Source organism: Molothrus aeneus, chromosome 26, assembly GCF_037042795.1.
Source record: "Molothrus aeneus isolate 106 chromosome 26, BPBGC_Maene_1.0, whole genome shotgun sequence".
Taxonomy (NCBI): domain Eukaryota; kingdom Metazoa; phylum Chordata; class Aves; order Passeriformes; family Icteridae; genus Molothrus; species Molothrus aeneus.
This window is the reverse complement of record NC_089671.1, coordinates 15,700-34,689: the sequence shown is the minus strand read 5'-3', so window position 1 is coordinate 34,689 and position 18,990 is coordinate 15,700. Positions and strand designations below refer to the sequence as shown.

The window sequence follows — 18,990 nt, the reverse complement described above, 5'->3', positions numbered from 1 at the left end:
GCATGGCGGGCCGAGCCGTGCCTTCCCCACCGCACCCTCCCGCTTCAGAGCTGCTGGATGGCGTGGCTCCGCCGCCTCCTGCAACCACGGGCGTCCCGGCGTTCCCTTCCACGGCCGCAGCCGCGGCCCCGTTCCCGTAGCTCCGCCGCCTCCCGCACGCCCCGTCCTGCCCGCCTCCATGATGACTGCCCGCACTGCGGTAGTGACAGAACCCACGCATGCGCAGTTGCTACAACCCCAGCACCAGTGATATCACTCCGCGCCGACTCATGGAACCACAGCGCTGCTTCCGGGATCAGCCGCACGCATGCGCAGTTCTATCTCCACGGCCCCGCCGCCACCCCCCACTGCGTTCACCACAGCTTTGGTACAGCCCGGTCCCGGTTCCGAGCCGCTGCGTGCCGCTGTCCGGCCACAGCCGGCATCCCTGTGCCCTTTCACGCCACTTCTGCCACCACTGTGTTTATACACGGCACCACAGCAGGCAAAAACTGCAGCGCCTTGCATGTATCCCTCCGCGCCTCACAGAAAGGTGGTTCACATGTCCTTTAATATCATATGTGCAAATATTTCCAGTCTGCATTCTGCCTTATCAGAAGGCTAATTAATTGCTTTATTATACTATATTACATTACATCTAAACCCAATCTGCCAAGTACTCAACCCCGCGCACAACTCATGACTGTCACCCAACAGTCCCGACACACGCACACACACTTGGCCCTGACAGGCCAAGGAAACAAAACACCATCACTTTGGGTAAACAACCTCCACGCTGCATTCTACTTCGGCACAAACACAGGCACAGTAAATGAGATAAGAATTGTTTTTCCTTCCTCTGAGGTTCAGAGAATGTGAATCCCAGAAATATTCTTGGGAAGACTTGTGCCTTGCTTTTCTCTGTGAAGAGAAATGCGGTGACAGGTGCACCCTTGCCTCCAGGGCAAAGAATCACGGAATGGTTTGGGTGGGAAGGGACCTTGAGGTTTATCTTTGATTTATCCAACACTTCAACAGGCAAGAGGGGGCTCATCTGCTTCAGAGCTGCTTGCTTTTCTCACACCTTTCACAAGCAAAGCCTGAAGCAAACCCTCCCAAGTTGCCCTATCGACCAGGGGACCCCTCAGCACTCGGCGACGCTGCCGGCAAAACCTCAAACTTTTACTCACACAGGGACGAGGCCGTGCACTCGGTTGTACTTTGAAGAATTGTTTTGGGGGGGGGGGTTGGGTGTTTTTGGGGGTTTTTTAGGACTATTGAGGGTATGAGAAGGACTTTTTAGGGCTAGGGTATTCTTAGGGTTTTTCAGGGAATTTTTAGGTTTTTTTAGGGTCTTTTCATGGCACAACACATGGAGGCTGAGGGGCAGCTTGAGGGGCACTGTGGGGGCTTGAGGGTGACAGAGGCTGGGGGCTGAGGGAGGAAGAGGGAGAGGGGACAGCGGGTGACACACAGAGATGCTGAGGGTGGCAGGGGCAGCTGTAGGGTGACACAGAGAAGCTGGGGGCTGAGGGGCAAAGGAGAGGGGTCAAGGGTGACGCACAGGAGCTGAGGGCTGGGGGGCAGAGGGACCGGTTGAGGGGTAAAGGGAGAGGGCTTGAGGGCTGGACAGTCCAGTGGAGATCAGGGGTACAGGGTACAGCTGTACCACCCCTCACCCCAGCCCTAACCTCAGCCTAAGCAGCCCCCCTAAAAACAGCCTTTTCCCCCAACAGCAGCACAACACAGCAACCCTAACAGCGGGACCAGACAGCAACCCTCACACAGCAGCACAATGACAGAACCCTCAGAGGACAACGGACCCACTGCAAAAAGGTAGGAACGACATCTGTGGGCTAGACAGCAAGAGGTAGAGCTCGGAGACTGAGCATGTTTTTTTGAGTTTTTTTTCCAGGACTTTTACAGGTATTTAGGGGATTTTGGAAGGGACTTTTCTGGGACTACTTAGGGTATTGTTGGGGCTTTTTCAAAGCCATTTTATGAGTCTTTAGCATATTTGGAAGATTACGGTCAGGGTCAGAGGAAACACCCTCTGAAAAGGCAGAGTTTTAGGACTGCAGGGGAATGCTTGAGCAAGGGGCCAGCGGCGGCACAGCGGGTCGGGTCCCACGCTGCCAGTCCGAAGGTTGTAAGCTTTAGACCCAGCTAAGTTGTTGCGGTTAGGGTTAGATGCTCTCAGCTTTGGTCTGGGAGAACTTCCGCACAGAAAAACTCACCCCCCGCGTCTCCCGACGCCAGTTCGCAGGAGGTGCTCGGCACTGCCAGGGCAGCCCGAGTTCTCGGCGGGGGCAGCTTTGCTCCCGGAGAAATCCTGCGCCGGCCCTCTTCCCCGTAAAGCCAAACTCACCCCCGCTGCGCGTCGACGTCCGTTCGCAGGAGGCACGTGGCACTCCAAGGGTGGCAAGAGTTCTCGGCGTCGGCAGCCGCGGTCCGTGAGAAATCATTCTCTGGGGTTTTGGAGGCCAAATCGCAGTTTCGGCCACGGGCACACAGAGAGGAAAGACCGTTAATTTCCTTAGAAAGGAAAGTCTGGCAGTCCATGGTTTAAGGGGCAGACGAAGGGCTGTGTAGGGGAAGGAACTCCTCACAGGACCTTTCTTCACCTCAAGCCCACTCCAAGGTCTAGCAGCCCCCCGTGTGCCCAGCTGCTTTCAGAGGGTTACCCAGGCACACCCGCACAGGGAGCTGCTAGTCCAGAGGGGCTAACAGGGGCATCTCAAGCGTCCCTCCAGGAACTACGGTCGGAGCATCCAGCACGGACTAGGGAGCAGCCGGATCCACCCGGGCACGGAGCAACACTTTGAGAAAATGCCAAGGGAAGAGCCCTTTTGCCAAGGGGCAGCATCTGAGCAGGCCAGGCAGCATGTGGGGTTCCAGGAGAGGGCTTTCAACGTTCCCCTTTTACTGTGCCAGTCCCTCCCAGAGCCCCCAGGCCCTCCACAGCGCTCCCAGAAAGGAGAGGGGTTATTAGGAGAAAAAGGGTTTAGAAAAAAGGGAAAAAGCTTCCTTTTCCTTTATTTTTTGTGTTCAAACTGGGAGGGACTCTGCTTCCCCTGCAATTTTAGTGGTCTCAGTTGAAAGAATCCCTGCCTTTTCTGTGCTGTTCGGGGTATTAATTGACAGGGAGTCCTCATTTTTGATTATTTTCCTGTTTAAGTAGAAGGGGAAAACCTTGACAATGTTTCTTATGGGTTTGAATTAAGGGTAGCCAGCCCCTTTTTGTTGTCCTGAGGCCTAAATTGAGGGAGAAGCCCAGCTATACCCTCCATCTTAAGAGTTTGAACTGAGGGAAAAATCCCTCTTTTTTCATCACTGGAGAGATTTAAAGAGAGAGAAAAACCTCTGGATTCCACTGGAGAGGAAAACCCCTCTTTTCCCAGTACTTAAGGAGAATAAATTAAAGGGCAGAAGCTATTTATTTGCCATTGTATTAGTTTCAGTAGAGGTAGCTGCCCCATTTCCTCTGTTTAAGGAAGCTCTGCTTTTTTCAGCATTTTAAGGGTTTAAAACTACATTTCAGGGCTCTTCTTTCTGTGCCATAGGACCAAGTATCTCAGAGCAGGGTAAGCCGGGCACGCACTTAACCCTTACACTGCCTGGGAAGCTTTTATTTTTCTTATTTTTACTTATAAAGTAGTTAGGCCTAATTAGAGGTCCCAAGGAGACTTAGACAATTTTCTCCACCCAGCTTAGTCACACGTGAAATACTACTTAGTAGCCACTAAGGAATGATTAGGAAAGTTAACAGCAAATCACCCAATTTATCTAGTTATGCTGTCTAAACAGAAACTTTTATTTCTTACCAGTTTTGTACCCTTTTGCTCCAAATAGATGTTGCAAAAAAAAAAGCACTGATATTTTTCTGGAGAGTTTTCTTCTATAACAAGCCCTCTACTCCCCTTGAAATCAAATTAGAAACGCCAAACACCTGCAGTCGCTCTGAGGGTTGTTATACCCCGTGGGATTCGCCCCCTCCCTTTTCCTGGGTGCCATGGGAACGAGAGGCGGGCACCATCAGGGGTATATTAACCCCAGCCTTTGCCCAGGGCCTTCATTCCCCCTCTGGGAGGTGCTGGGATAAGAGCTCTCCTCTCATTTCAGGTAAGAGGCTCTTTCAGCTTACCTCAGCTTGTTTTCAGCAGGTGTTTCTGGGCATCTAAAGCAACAGAGGCTTTGAAGATACTGTGAAGAAAACAGCCTGGAATACAGCGAGTATTTAAGTTCACAATTTTGGGTTTTGTGTTTAGGGGTGGTAAAGTGCATTTGTAATTTCTGATTTTGTTCTGTTTTTTTTTTTTTTTTAGGAGGAGTGCAGCTTCCAGAGGCTCCAGGTTGTGTCAGCTACAACACTTTTTTCAGCAGATTCATCGTGTCCCAAGAGGCATCTGCCCAGTGTCCAAGATGATGTTTGAGATTGAGGCTTCAGGTGAGTTGAGGATTGTGACTAGGAGAGGGAGGCTGAGCAGGTATCCGGTTAGGAGTTATTGTTGGGGGCATGGGTTTGAAGGCAGCAGGGTGAGAAAGGGTGTTTATTTGAGCCCCCCACCCCAGGTCTTTTAGAAGCCGAGCAGAGGCATTCACACGTCTTACAGCACACAAGGTCACCCACTGCACTCACAGGAATGCCATTTCACTTTGCCTTTCTCTAACCCAGGTGCCACTCATTATAATGGCCACAGCCTTGGAATCAGGATGAAGGTGGAGCCTGAAGGAGCCAGGCACACTCAGGAGAGGGCAAGTAGCTGACTCGCTGGGATTTGGCCCACATAACTCTGTACTCATACATTGGTTTTGGTTTTCTTTATTGTAGCTGACCGAGAGGCTAACAGGCGATCACAGGGCCCTCTGAGGCAGGCTCATTTCAGGTGCAACGTGGATCCTCATCACCGATCATCCAAAAGATAAGTCGGGGCCACGGCCTGGAGATGGGACAATGGGAGAGTAGCGGGTTGGGAGTTCCTGGGACAGATTTAAAAAATAGCAGAGGGAAAAGCAATCTCCTCCAAGGGGCCTCTTAGGACAGCTGAAGGGAGAGGCTCTGATTTTGATGGCAGCTTTCAGGCGGGCAGCGCAGAACAGTTCCGGTCCACGTCGTGTTGTCCGGCGTACCGTGTTACCTAGTGAGTCTTTGGGGTCCCTTTTGCCTTTTCCCCTCGAGGCCCTCACCACAAGCCCGATGTGTCGTGTTTAACGTCCCCCTGTTTGTCACGTTCTGTGTCACGGGTATCCGCACGTATTTGTGCCGGAGCTGCTCTGCCCTGCCGCATAGCCTGCTGCAAGAGGACAAGTCCCGGGGACTCGCGGTTTGTGGGGCGTTGCCAGACTCTAGATGATATTCCTAGATAGACAGAAGATGTTTGGAGCTGTGAAGTTATCCTGCAGCCCTTTGACTTTTGTCCTCACTTTCTTTCAGATGCAGAAGGATAAAATCCAGGGCAAAATCCATCCACCCATCCCGGGTGAGGAGGTTCCCCTGAGCAGGTCAGTCACCGTTTGTCTCTGCAGGGAGAGTGTAAACTGTGACTTTGTTACAGCTCTGTTCTTTTTCTTTTTAGGAGGTAAAGCTGGATATCAGCAGTCAAGGTGAGGTGGGCAAGGTGAGCATTGAGTAGCGTCCAGGAGCAGTTGTTATTGCTCCAGTCTCACTTTCCGGTGCAACTCTAAGCATCCGTTCCTGTGTTTTCATCAGCCTCGGAGCGCGGCCGAAGGGTGCGGCCCCAGGAGCCGGGCATTCTTAGGAGAACGGTGAGTGGCAGAATTGTTGGGTTTTGGCCAGTGTGCTGCAGAGATCATGCATTGATATTTGCATTTCTTTCATGTAGCTGACTAAGAAACAACAGGGAGTTGTTGAACAACAGTGTCAGCAGGAACTTCCCAGATGTTGAGGCTGCCTTCTTTTGCACCTGACACGGACCTGCATCCCCAGATGTCTGAGAGATAAGTAGAGGCGTACAACCCACAGAGGGGATGAAAGCGGGGCGCAGGGTAGGGACCCACTGGGAGGGATTTTTGAGTCACCTTTGGAGATGGGGGTGTCCCTGAAGCGGCCCCTTAGGAAAAGGAAAGCCTGACTTTGGATCACAGTGCTGAGGTGCGCAGGGCAGAGCAGTCCCGGTGTGTATCGTGTCACTTGTCTTTTGTGTATTATGTGTTGTTTGGGTATGTCATGTCCTTTACCTTAGGCCTTGGAGGGGCCTGTCAGGAGCCCTGGCATCATTGTTAGTATCTGTGATCTCTGCATTCCTAGAGAATGGCACCAATGCCATAGAGCTTTGGACTCAGGAGCTCAGACAGGCATCAGACTCTCTTGTCTCTTTAGAAGCATCCGGTCAGCTGTCTTTTCAGGTCTTGTTCTGAGCTGTGTGGACAGCTCTGCCCCGCCAGGATCCATTATGGCGGACTAGGACTCGAAAGAACGTGAGGGCAGGTAGAGGCTTCTGGCCGTAGGATTCTCGGGCATCCATCTTTGCAGTTCTTGGAATAAATAATTCGGTTAGCATCTTCTTCCTCCAGGTTTCTCTGAGCCTCATCAGCTCACCATCGGTCTCCCCTCGGTCATCTCCTGTTGCATTCTCTCAGTCCTCGCAGCCATTTTCCTTGCCAGGAGATTTCTGTCCGTGTCGTGTCCCCGTTGTCTGTCACGTCTTGTCTGTCCCGTGTCACGGGTGTGTGCACACATTTGTGCCGGAGCTGCTCTGCCCTGCCGCATAGCCCGGTGCAATAGGAGAAGTCCCGGGGACTTGAAGTTTGTAATGTGGGGTGTACTTGGAATCTAGATGCCATTGCTAGATTGACCTAAGGTGTTTGCAGCTTTTGAGTTATCCTGCAGGTGTTTGACATATGTTCTGACTTTCTTTCAGGTGCAGATGCATTGCACCCATGGCAGAGCCCCCATCCTGGGTGAGTGGGTTCCCACAAGCAGGTCAGTCGCCATTTGTCTCTGCAGGGGAAGTGTTGAGGGTGACTCTGTTACAGCTCTGTTCTTTTTCTTTATTTTTAGGAAGTAAAGCTGGATCTCAGCAGTCAAGTTCAGGAGAGCAAGGTGATCAGGAGCATTTCTTGTTGCTGAGGTCTCAATTCCTGGGGCAAGTCTAAGTCTCCATTCTCTTTTGTGTGGTTTAGGCAATCCACTCGGAGCCTGCCAAGCCCCTGTCACCAGCCGGCCGACGCACCGGGTTCCCTGCACGTGTGAGCCCTGTGGATGCGTTACAGGATCTGGTGATGAAACCCTGAACTCTTCCATTTAAAGGTGCCATCCAGGTGGCCTTGGGCACCTGCCAAGGAGTTGGGGTGAGTCGGGAAAGTAGGGAGGAGGAGCGAGGGTCCCCTCAGGTTTCAGCCATGCCAAATCACCTCATCTCCTCTTAACCCAGGCACCCCCCGGGACGATGGCCTCAGTCTCCGAGCGTGCCCGAAGCGTGCGGCCCAAGCAGCTGAGCGTTCTTAGGAGAAGGGTGAGTAGCAGACTTGTGGGGTTTTGGCCGATGGGCTGCCGAGATCGGGCACTGATGTTTGGTTTTCTTTAATACAGCTGTCTAAGAGACACCAGCCTGGTGTCAGCAGGAGCTTCCTGGCTGACGAGGTGGCCTTTCTTCGCACCTGAGACCGGCATCCCCAGATGTGCGAGAGATAAGTAGAGGGCCACGACCCACAGAGGGGATGAAAGCGGGGTGCTGGTTTGGGAATTACTGGGAGGGGTTTTTGTTTCCCCTTCGGAGGTGGCGGTGTCCCTGAAGCGGCCCCTTAGGCCCCATAAAAGCAAAGCCTGACTTTGGATCACAGTGCTGAGGTGCGCAGGGCAGAGCAGTCCCGGTGTGTATTGTGTCACTTGTCTTTTGTGTTTTATGTGTTGTTTGCATATGTCATGTCTTTTACCTGAGCCCTTTGAGGGGCCTGTCAGAAACCCTGGCATCATTGTTAGCATCTGTGCTCTCTGCATTCCTCGGCCTGGCAGCCAGGCCATAGAACTTTTGACTCGGGATCTCAGACAGGCATCAGACTCTCTTGTCTCTTTAGAAGCATCTGGTCGGATGTCTTTTCAGGTCTTGTTCTGAGCTGTATGGACAGCTATGTCCCGCCAGGATCCGTTATGGCGGACTTGGACTTGAAAGAACGTGAGGGCAGGTAGAGGCTTCTGGCCGTAGGATTCTCGGGCATCCATCTTTGCAGTTCTTGGAATAAATCATTCGGTTAGCATCTTCTTCCTCCAGGTTTCTCTGAGCCTCATCAGCTCACCCTCGGTCTCTCCTCGGTCATCTCCTTTTGCATTCTCTCAGTCCTCGCAGCCATTTTCCTTGCCAGGAGATTTCTGTCCGTGTTGTGTCCCCGTTGTCTGTCACGTCCTGTTCTGTGTCACGGGTGTGCGCACACACATTTGTGCCGGAGCTGCTCTGCCCTGCCGCATAGCCCGGTGCAATAGGAGAAGTCCCGGGGCCTTGAAGTTTGTAATGTGGGGTGTAGTTGGACTCTAGGTGGGATTTGGAGATGGACACAGGATATCTGGAGCTCTTAAGTTATCCTGCAACAGTTTGACTCTTGTCCTAACTTTTTTTTCAGATTCAGATGGCTTAAATGTGTGCCAGAGGGCCCCATCCCGGGTGAGTGGTTTCCCCTGAGCAGGTGAGGCACCATTTGTCTCTGCAGGGGAAGTGTATGTGGTGACTCTGTTACAGCCCTGTTCTTTGTCTTTCTTTTTAGGAAGTCAATCTGGGTACCAGCAGTCAAGGTGAGCAGTGGAGAGAAGTAGTTGTTATTGCTCAGCTCTCAGTGTCTGGTGCAGCTCTAAGTTTCCATTCTCTTTTTTTGTGGTTTAGGCAATCCACTCGGAGTACGCCGAGCCCCCGTCACCAGCCGGCCGATGCACCGGGTTCCCTGCATGTGTGAGCCCTGTGGATGCGTTACAGGATCTGGTGATGAAGCCCAGAACTTTTCTATTTAAAGGTGCCATCCAGGTGGCCTTGGGCACCTGCCAAGGAGTTGGGGTGAGTCGGGGAAGTAGGGAGGAGGAGTGATGGTCCCCTCAGGTTTCAGCCATGCCAAATCACCTCATCTCCTCTTAACCCAGGCACCCCCTGTGACGACGGCCTCGGTCTCCGAGCGTGCCCGAACCGTGCGGCCCAAGCAGCTGAGCGTTCTTAGGAGAAGGGTGAGTAGCAGACTTGTGGGGTTTTGGCCGATGGGCTGCCGAGATCGGGCGCTGATGTTTGGTTTTCTTTAATACAGCTGTCTAAGAGACACCAGCCTGGTGTCAGCAGGAGCTTCCTGGCTGACGAGGTGGCCTTTCTTCGCACCTGAGACTGGCATCCCCAGATGTGCGAGAGATAAGTAGAGGGCCACGACCCACAGAGGGGATGAAAGCGGGGTGCTGGTTTGGGAATTACTGGGAGGGATTTTTGTTTCCCCTTCGGAGGTGGCGGTGTCCCTGAAGCGGCCCCTTAGGCCCCATAAAAGCAAAGCCTGACTTTTGATCACAGTGCTGAGGTGCGCAGGGCAGAGCAGTCCCGGTGTGTATTGTGTCACTTGTCTTTTGTGTTTTATGTGTTGTTTGCATATGTCATGTCTTTTCCCTGAGCCCTTTGAGGGCCCTGTCAGAAACCCTGGTATCTTGTTAGCATCTGTGATCTCTGCATTCCTCGGCCTGGCAGCCAGGCCATAGAACTTTTGACTCGGGATCTCAGACAGGCATCAGACTCTCTTGTCTCTTTAGAAGCATCCGGTCAGATGTCTTTTCAGGTCTTGTTCTGAGCTGTATGGACAGCTATGCCCCGACAGGATCCATTATGGCGGACGAGGACTTGAAAGAACGCGAGTACAGGTAGTGGCTTCCTGCCGTAGGATTCTCGGGCATCCATCTTTGCAGTTCTTGGAATAAATCATTCGGTTAGCGTCTTCTTCCTCCAGGTTTCTCTGAGCCTCATCAGCTCACCCTCGGTCTCTCCTCGGTCATCTCCTTTTGCATTCTCTCAGTCCTCGCAGCCATTTTCCTTGCCAGGAGATTTCTGTCCGTGTTGTGTCCCCGTTGTTTGTCATGTCCTGTCTGTCCTGTGTCACGGGTGTGCGCACACACATTTGTGCCGGAGCTGCTCTGCCCTGCCGCATAGCCTGGTGCAATATGAGAAGTCGTGCGGACTTAAGTTTGTAATGTGGGGTGTGGTTGAACTCTAGGTGCGATGTGTCGATGGACACAAGATATCTGGAGCTCTTAAGTTATCCTGCAGCCCTTTGACTTTCGTCCTAACTTTCTTTCAGATGCAGATGGATAAAATCCAGGGCAGAGCCCCCCATCCCAGGTGAGGGGATTGCCCTGAGCAGGTCAGTCACTCTTTGTTTCTGCAGAGGGAGCATAAATGGTGGCTGTTACAGCAGTGTTCTTTGTCTCTCTTTTTAGGAAGTCAAGGCCGAGTGGGTGAGGTGAGCATTGAGTAGCGTACAGAAGCAGTTGTTATTGCTGATGTCTCAGTTTTTGTGCAGTTGTAAGCATCTCCTCTTGTTTTTGTTGTCTTTTAGCTGGTCCACTTGCCCTCTATCCTGGCCGAGCATATCCGTGCCAGGTGTGTGCAGGCTTAAGGTATTGTTGTGGCATCCTTGTCAGATTTGGGAGGTTGTGTTTTCACAGTATCTCAGCAAATTTTCTGCTTTGTTTCTTTGCAGGTGCTGTCGCTGCCCTAGGCACGCCAAGGAACAGAGGAGGGCAGGTGAGTCGGAGTTTAGGCAGGCTGACCCATAGGTGAGCGTTACACAGCAGCATGCTAAGCGTGTACCTTTTCTTTTCGCCGGTATCTTCCAGGCACCCTCTGGAGTCAAATCAAGATTTGAGGTGAGCCGGGGCAGTGGTGCGGAGGAGTCCCGGGGATTACTGTTTTTGAGGGCAATAGTCAGGTTTTCTGTTTTGTCTTAGGTACCCTGAGGAGGCTCGTAGCCAAAGCTTGGAAACGGCAGCACCGAAGCACACACGGAGAGCATCTCGACGTCCACGTCCGACCGAGGATGGATTTTGTCCGCTCCTCTTCCAAAAGCTAAGTGTCGGGGCCAGTGGCTGGGAGAAGGGTAAAAACCTTTACTCTCACAGGAGGCAATCAGATGTCAGCTTAGGGGACAGGTCTGTAGGGGGGTGGGCTCTCTGGAAGTAAAGGGAGAGGGTTTCCCCTCAGCCTCGCCAGAGCCTTTGCCGGGCAGGGCAGTTCCGACCCATCTCCACATCTTCGCGTACTTTGTGTCGTCCGCCTTCCTCGACTCGACGTCGTCACGGATCTTTCCCCCGAGGAGCTCGCCTTCACGTCCGGAGCTACGGCCACGGTCACCCGGCAGTCGGCTTCTTTCTCTAGGCTCGCCGAGCCTCTCGAGCATCCTCTTAATTGCTGTGGCACTACCTTGTTTTAACGAGTTCCGTTTCATCATCACGTGCTCTCGTCATAGGGCTTCCTTTCCTTTGGCATCATCAGCCTCTGGCTCATCTTGCGTTAGGAATCTCGGGTCCCTACGGGGACAGTGCCAGGCAGTTGCCACTCGTCTCTGTGTTATGTCGTCTGTGTCTATGTTATGTAGTCTGTGTCTGTGTTATGTAGTCTGTGTCCATTGTCTTACGTGTCACAGGCCTTTGTCACGTCTCGATGCTTTATTGGCACTATTCCGTGCCACATTGCCCATATTCTAGTCACGTTCCTTTCCGGATATCCCTTATTCCGGCATCTTTACATTTTTACTCTTTGAGACAGGAATGTCTCAAAGGGACAAGATGTTCTCATCCGTCTTCCTTCTCACTACCGGCTTTGGTAGTGCCTTTTTTTCCACGCCATTCTCTTGGACTTCTGGAGGAAGCGTCTTACACCCTCCTCATGTGACTGCAGAAGTTCTATAGGTTCTATCTTCTCAAAGGGTATAGGGCTCAAGAATTAGTATCTTCCAGAGAGTTACCTCAAGTCCTGGCTTATACTGTATGTGCTTACATTGCTTGTACCTATGCTGGCTTATACTGTATGTACTTATATTGTGTGTACCTATGTTGGCTTATACTGTATGTACTTACACTCCATGTACACTTGCACTGTATGCGTCGGCTTATATCGCATGTACTTACGTTGTACCACTTATGGTCGGAGCTGCCCTGCCCTGGCACATAGTCACAGTTAGGTAGAACAGTTATAAAAACTTGACTGTTCATCTGTCTTTTATGGGATTTTGGGTAGAAAATTTATTGGTCCAGAGCGGGGACAAGTCCTAGCTGTCAGCCACTCGTTGACCGCTTCCTGTCATCTCACAGGTCCCCGAGGCTACTGATTTCCCCAGAATCTACCATTTGACGTCGAGGAGCGGCAGCCAGAAGAAGCGTGGAAGCGCGTTCTTCAGCGTCTCGAGTAAGAGCCACAGGGAACGTTTAAATGGGAGGAGTGCGTGAGCATGTGTCTGTGTCTGTCTGTGTCTGCTCATCTCTGAGTGTGTGAGCGCATGCTGACTGGATTTAACCGTGTGACTTTTGCTTTTCAGGTTTTTCAACTCATTTGTAAATTTAGAGTAAAAAATCCCTAGCCTGGTTCCCCACCGCCACCCCCGGCTGGGTTTTTTTTCCCCGGTCCCGGTCGGTCTGCGAGGCGACGTTCATCGCCAAAGTTTGGGCGCGCACCGTCCAGGGACTGGGTATTTCGTCAGGCAGGAGGATTTTTTGGAGGCTCCTGGGAACCACGTTCCTGAGGACCAAGGATTGCTGGGGTGTAATTTAGCAGTTGTGAGGGGAGGGACGGTGAGTTTGTGTGTCATTTGAAGGGGGTGTTAATGGTAGATGAGTGCTGTTTTTTGTGTGCTTTTGTTGTTTTGGGTGTCCTGTAACAATAAATCCACATGTAATGAAAATAGAAAAAGGTTATAATCTTGTGTTAATGTGTGTGTTGTGTTGTATTGCTCTGTATTGCAGGGTGAGCACAGGGTGAACTCTCTCCTCCTTGCTGTGACACCTGGGCTGGCAGGGATGACACAGTGACCTTGGCCAGCCCATGCTGCCTGTGCCATCACCTGGCACTGACGTGTTTGATGAAAATCCTTTCGCTGGGATTTTTCTCCTGAGAAGCCTCAGAACAGAAATGGAACCAATAACAATCTGCTGGCTGTGGAGTGTGGGCTGGAGATGGTTTAGCAACAGGGGCATCTTGGGTTGGTCTCCTGTGCATTGTTTCTACTTGATGACCAATCATGGTCCAGCGGTGTCGGGGCTGTGATCAGTCCCAGGTTTTTATTATTCATTCCTTTCCAGCTTTCTGATGTCTCCTTGCTCTTTTAGTGTAGTTCTAATATCTCATTTTCTTTTAATATAATAGAGATCATAAAATAATATTTCAGCCTTCTGAAAGGGGGAGTCAAGATTCTCATCTCCTCCCTTGTCCTGGAGGACCCTCAAACACCACCACAATCAGCGGCCGAGCGGGTTCGTGCGAGCCCCTCAGGAACCCTCGGCCGGTCCTGAGTCGGCAGCCCCGGCACGGCCGAGAGGGGGGAGACACTCTCTGTGCCCCGAGGGTACTGAGGGCACCTGGGCTGGGGGGAGACACTCTCTGTGTGTGCCCCGAGGGTGCTGAGGGCACCTGGGCTGGTCGCCTTTGCAGCACAAGAGACACCAGAGACAGCGGTAGATGATAAAGGGCCGACTCTTAGCAGGGGTTAATGCAAGGTTTTATTAGGAGTCCCATAGGAGCTCCTGCACCTCAGGGGGCCTCCTGCCGAGAGCCCCGGGAGATGTGCCAAGGTTACATTTGAAGGGAGGTGGAAACCGACAGTAGGTAACATCCTACCAACCATTAAGTGACCCTAAGGGATGGATGCTGGGGGATAGACATATAGGACAGCGTATGGAGCAAGGCTTGGGGGGCTGACCCCTAGCCTCTGGCTAATCACTCGAGGACTTGGACCGAAACTTCTGGATGGAGGGAATGGGAGGCTGAGTGATTGACAGAGAGCCAGGGTGGGGGTTTGGGGATGATCTCATCCCGGGAGAGGGATAACACAGGTAAAGGGAGGGGGGTACAGTTTGGGATAAACCATTTGGGAAAAATATGAGGATACAAAACAAAATTACTTCAAAGTATTACAAAGTATAAAAATGCACTACAGCAGGTTTGGGCAGCACCAAATAAAATGTAATAAAATGCTTTAAAAATAGAAAAATTAAAAATAAAAATAAATAAAATAACAAAATTAATTAAAAATAAATAATAAAAAAACCAAACTGTAAAGTGCTGTACAAGTTCCATAAAATGTAGTGCCGTAATGCAAGACCCTCAAACACCACCACGATCACCAGCTTAAATTGGTCTGGGCAGCACCAAATAAAATAAAATAAAAAGCTTTAAAAACAGAAAAATTAAAAATAAAAATTAACTTAAAAACAAAATTAAAAAAATAAATGCTTTAAAAATAGAAAAATTAGAAATAAAAAATAAAATTAAAAAATAAAATGCTTTGAAAAGAGAAAAATTAAAAATAAAAATTAAATAAAAATAAAAATTAAAAAATGCTTTAAAAATAGAAAAATTAAAAATAACGATTAAATAAAAAATAAAATTAAATAAATAAATGCTTTAAAAATAGAAAAATTAAAAATTTAATACAAACAAAATTAAAAAAAATATAATAAATGCTTTAAAAATAGAAAAATTAAAAATAAAAATTAAATTAAAAATTAATAAAATTAAAGGGTTTAAAAATAGAAAAATTAAAAATAGAAAAAAACATTAAAAAATAAAAAAAGGTTTCAAAATATAAAATTAAAAATAAAAAATAAATTAAAAATAAAATTTAACAATAAAGAAGCTTTGAAAATAGAAAAATTAAAAATAAAAATTAAATAAAAAATAAAATTAAAAAAATAAACGCTTTAAAAATAAAAAAATTAAGAATAAAAATAAATAAAAAATAAAATTTAAAAAATCAAAACCTTTGAAAATAGAAAATTTTAAAAATAAAAATTAAATAAAAAACGAAATTAAAAAATAAATGCTTTAAAAATAGAAAAAATAAATATAAAAATTAAAAAACCCCCAAAATTAAAAAATAAATGCTTTAAAAATACAAAAATTAAAAATAGAAAAATAAATAAAAAACGAAATTAAAAAAATAAATGCTTTAAAAATAGAAAACTTAAAAATAAAAAAATTAAAAATAAAATTAAAAAAATTAAAAGCTTTAAAAATAGAAAAATTAAAAATAAAAACAAATTTAAAAAATTTAAAAAAGGTTAAAAAATAGAAAAATTAAAAATTAAATAAAAAAAATTTTAAAATCAAATAAATGCTTTTAAAATAGAAAAATTAAAAATAAACATTCAATAAAAAACAAAATTAAAAAATATAATAAATGTTTTAAAAATAAAAGAATTAAATATAAAAATTAAATAAAAAATTAATAAAATAAAGTGCTTTTAAAATAGAAAAATTAAAAATAAAAACAAATTTAAAAAATTTTAAAAAGGCTTTAAAAATAGAAAAATTAAAACTTAAATAAAAAAAATTAAAAATCAAATAAATGCTTTAAAAATAGAAAAATAAACATTCAATAAAAAACAAAATTAAAAAATATAATAAATCCTTTAAAATAAAAAAATGAATTATAAAAATTAAATAAAAATTAACAAAATAAAAATCTTTAAAAATAGAAAAATGAAAAATTAAAATAAAAAAAATTAAAACAATAGTTTAAAAAGAGAAAAATTAAAAAAAATTAAAAATAAAATAAAAAAAACCCCTTTAATAGTAGAAAAATTAAAAATTAAATATAAATATTTAAAAAAAAAGAAAAGTTTTAAAAATAAAAAAAATTAAATAAAAAAATTTAAAAAATAAAAAGGTTTAAAAATAAAAATAAATAAAAAATAAAAAAATACAAAGGCCTAAAAATAGAAAAATAAAAATTAAATAAAAAACAAAATTAAAAAAATAAATGCTTTAAAAAAAGAAAAATTAAATTTAAAAATTATATTTTAAAAAATTTTAAAAATAAAATAAAAAGCTTTAAAAATAGGAAAATAAAAAAAAATTAAAAAAATAAAATAAAAAGCTTTAAAAATAGAAAAATTTAAAAAACTCCAAAATTAATAAAATAAAATTAATTAAAAATACATGAAAAACAAAATAAAAACTCTAAAGTGCTGTAAAGTGCCGTAAAATTTCCATAAAACGTCGTAAAACTGCCGTAAAGCGCGACTGTCGCAAAAGGTGCCGTAAAGCGCGACTGTCGTAAAACTGCCGTAAAGCGCGACTGTCGCAAAAGTGTCGCAAAAGGTGCCGCAAAGCGCGACTGTCGCAAAAGTGCCGTGAAAGGCGCCGTAAAGCGCGACGGTCGTAAAAGTGTCGTAAAAGGTGCCGTAAAGCGCGACTGTCGTAAAAGTGTCGTAAAAGGTGCCGTAAAGCGCGACTGTCGTAAAAGTGTCGTAAAAGGTGCCGTAAAGTGCGACTGTCGCAAAAGTGTCGTGAAAGGCGCCGTAAAGCGCGACTGTCGTAAAAGGAGCGTTTTCTCGACAGTCGCGCTTTACGACACTACCTTTTATGGAACTTTTACGGTACTTTACAGTACTTTACGGATTTTATTTTGTTTTTAAATTATTTTTACTTAATTTTTTTTTAAATTTAAGTTTTATTTAATTTTTTAAAATTTTCCTATTTTTAAAACTTTTTTTAATCTTCTTTTTAGTTTTAATTTTTCTATTTTAAAGCATTTATTTTCTTTTTTAATTTTCCTTTTTATTTAATTTTTAGTTTAAATTTTTATATTTTTAAAGCATTTAAAAAATTTTTCTATTTTTATTTTTTTCTTAATTTTTACTTTTGAGGGTTTTTTATAAAGCTTTTTTTCTTATTATTTTTGATTTAAGTTTTATTTTTGATTTATCTATTTTTAAAGCTTTTTATTTTATTTTTAAATTTTTTATTTTAATTTTTGTTTTATTTTTTAAAGCATTTATTTTTTTTAATTTTATTTTTTAGTTTTTAGTTTTCATTTTTTATTCATAAACTATTTATTTTATTTTTTTAATTTTATTTTTTATTTCATATTTATTTTTGCTTTATCTATTTTTAAAGCATTTATTTTATTTTTTTAGTTATTATTTATTTTTAGATTTGATTTTTTTATTTTTAAAGCATTTCTTTTATTTTTTATTTTATATTTAATTTTTCTTTTTGATTTTTCTATTTTTAAAGCTTTTTATTTTATCTTTTAATTTTATTTTTTATTTCATTTTTTGTTTTAATTTTTTTATTTTTAAATCATTTATTTTTTTAATTTTATTGTTTATTTCATTTTAATTTTTTGCTTTTTTCTATTTTTAAAGCTTTTTAAAAAAAATTTATTATTTATTTAATTTTTAGTTTTGATTTTTTTATTTTTAAAGCTTTTTAAAATTTTTAGTTAATTTTAATTTTTGATCTTTCTATTTTTAAAGCTTTTTAAAATTTTTTTATTTAATTTTTTATTTCATTTTTAGTTTTAATTTTTTATTTTTAAACTCTTTATTTTATTTTTTTAATTTTATATTTTCTTTCATTTTTATGTTTTGCTTTTTCTATTTTTAAAGCATTTATTTTATTTCTTTAATTTTCTTTTTTATTTAATTTTTAGTTTTGATTTTTTTATTTTTAAAGCATTTTTTTTAAATTTAATTTTTATTTTTGATCTTTCTATTTTTAAAGCTTTTTAAATTTTTTTTAATTTTTAGTTTTAATTTTTTTATTTTTAAACATTTGTTTTATTTTTTAATTTTATTTTTATTTCATTTTTATTTTTTGCTTTTTCTATTTTTAAAGCTTTTATTTTATTTTTTAAATTTTCCTTTTTATTTAATTTTTAGTCTTGATTTTTTAATTTTTAAACATTTTTTTATTTTTTATTTTTTATTTAATTTTTATTTTTGATCTTTCTATTTTTAAAGCTCTTTTTATTTTTTATTTAATTTTTAGTTTTAATTTTTTTATTTTTAAACATTTATTTTATTTTTTAATTTTATTTTTTATTTATTTTTAGTTTTGATTCTTCTATTTTTAAAGCATTTCTTTTATTTTTTTAATTTCTTTTTTATTTCATTTTTAGTTTTAATTTTTCTATTTTTAAAGCATTTCTTTTATTTTTTAAAATTTTTTTTTAATTTTTAGTTTTAATTTTTCTGTTTTTAAAGCTTTTTATTTTTTAAATTTTCTATTTTTTTATTTTCCCAGTTTTAAAGCATTTATTTTATTTTTTTATTTTATTTTTTATTTAATTTTTATTTGTAATTTTTCTATTTTTAAAGCTTTTTTTTTATTTTATTTGGTGCTGCCCAGACCAACTCAAGCTGGTGATTGTGGTGGTGTTTGAGGGTCTTGCAGTTACCCCGATTAATAGGTAGAGATGATGTTTGGAGGCCACAGTGTTACAGGTAGGGGTTAAACTGTTTTTTAGGGTCTTTCAGGTGATTTTTCAGGGATTTTTAGGGATATTTTAGGGTTTTTTTTTCAGGAGTTTTTTAGGAATTCTCTGGAAATGTTTAGGATACCTTTAGGGCTTTTTCAATAATTTTTAGGGTGTTTTAATGACTGTTTTACCCGGGCGCCCCAGCCACCCAAGGCACCCCATGCCAGCGCCGCGGCACTCCAGCCCAGGCTCCCGTCAGCGCCGCCCGTGGTCGCTTCCCCTCTCCTGCCGCCCCCGCTGCATGGCGGGCCGAGCCGTGCCTTCCCCACCGCACCCTCCCGCTTCAGAGCTGCTGGATGGCGTGGCTCCGCCGCCTCCTGCAACCACGGGCGTCCCGGCGTTCCCTTCCACGGCCGCAGCCGCGGCCCCGTTCCCGTAGCTCCGCCGCCTCCCGCACGCCCCGTCCTGCCCGCCTCCATGATGACTGCCCGCACTGCGGTAGTGACAGAACCCACGCATGCGCAGTTGCTACAACCCCAGCACCAGCGATATCACTCCGCGCCGACTCATGGAACCACAGCGCTGCTTCCGGGATCAGCCGCACGCATGCGCAGTTCTATCTCC

General features: G+C 43.9%; 1 long non-coding RNA gene across 1 annotated transcript; it reads left to right on the top strand.

The window, feature by feature from the left end:
• Positions 1-10,906: 10,906 nt before the first annotated feature.
• On the top strand, positions 10,907-13,339 carry LOC136566710 (uncharacterized). Its single transcript, XR_010785059.1, has 2 exons — positions 10,907-12,353; positions 12,908-13,339. It is a non-coding gene; the product is annotated as an uncharacterized lncRNA (long non-coding RNA).
• Positions 13,340-18,990: the final 5,651 nt, after the last annotated feature.